The sequence below is a fragment of the Leptidea sinapis genome, chromosome 5 (genome assembly GCF_905404315.1).
Source record: "Leptidea sinapis chromosome 5, ilLepSina1.1, whole genome shotgun sequence".
NCBI lineage: Eukaryota > Metazoa > Arthropoda > Insecta > Lepidoptera > Pieridae > Leptidea > Leptidea sinapis.
This window is the reverse complement of record NC_066269.1, coordinates 4602418-4603960: the sequence shown is the minus strand read 5'-3', so window position 1 is coordinate 4603960 and position 1543 is coordinate 4602418.

Sequence of the window (1543 nt, the reverse complement as noted above, 5' to 3'; positions counted from 1 at the left end):
ACATACTCAAAAGGCTGGTAGCGCTCCTGTGATTCCTCTGGTATTTTCGGAGTATTGGGTCGAATTAAAAGAAAATTTTGACATTACTTCGATAAATGTACTAACCCAAGGTACAAAAAAACCGTCTATACAAGTAATTTGATACATATAGTAGACTATTTTTATTTCTGATGCGAAACGAGGGCGGCTCGATAGCGTTAAAAATTGTACTTAAAAATTATATAAGACTATTGAGAACAGAAGGCACGATGATTATGAGAACCAAGAACGGGAACTATTGTTTCAAATGTCATTAGAAACTTGATGGTAGTTTTTGAAGATATCGATCTACCTTCTTTTTACGTCAAGGTTGATTATTTTCACTGCCAGCGTCTTATACATATGCAACTCAATCCAATCAGTCAGAGAGTTGAACAAAGACATAATATCAGGATTTATAAATCTACGTCTTTGAACGTTGGCTCAGTGGAAGAGCGCTCGAACGGATCGCGAGAGGTAGCGGGACGAGTCCCGCATCGTTCATGAATTTTGTTTTTAAATTTAATTTGTTAATTCAATCAATCAATTATATGACATCAATCAACTCAATGAATGATAGTTATTGTGGACGACAGTACTGGTGACGCCGTACATACGGGCCATGCAGGTCTCTCTCGGGAAATCGTCCAGTGCCGGAAGAAACTTGTATCTTCTATCGAGGCCTCTCTTGAGAAGGTCGCGGAATGGGGTAAAATGAACCTTATCCAATTTAATCCCCAGAAGACTCAAGTTTACCACAAATAAAACCTATTTGTCGTATCACCGCTATTTTACAACACCTCACTTAAAGCCTCGCCCAGTCTCGGAATACTGTGTCTCAAAATCTCAAGCGATTGCCAATTCTGGGGCATTAGGAGGGCAAAGTTAAATGTGATTCGAAGAAGCTGGGCGTCATAAATAGAGCACGGCAATACTTTAACCTGGCCCAAATTCTAGCGCTCTAAAAAGCGCAGGTCCGGCCCCATATGGAGTATTGATGTCATCTCTGATTTGGCGCACACCAGTATAAGCTCGAACCGTTTGTCCGCGTACAACGTAGAGTTGCAGGAAATATCGGGAACCCACTTCTCTGTGAATGACTCGTTCACCTGGCGTTGCGTAGAAACAGGTTACTTCATTGTGTGTCTTCTATCGCATTTATCACAGGGAGTGTTCCGATAAGTACCTATCTGGATGTGTGCCTTTCATCCACATACCAAATCTGTGGAATGAGCTTCCAGCTTCCTTGTACGGTGTTGAAGGTCCATGTCGTATCGACATGACGACTTCCTTAAAGGTCGGCAACGCTCCTGTGCTTCCTCTAGTGTTGCAAGAGAATGTGGGCGGCGGTGATCACTTAACACCAGGTGACCCGTACGCTAGTTTGCCCTCTTTTTCCATAAAAAATCTCAATCAAAGCATACAACACTAATCTTGTATCTGGTAACATAATTCTTCAGTTCTTACACTTTCTGCAACAGGATTGCAGTGGATTTAATTTATAAGAGGTAAATAATACACAATA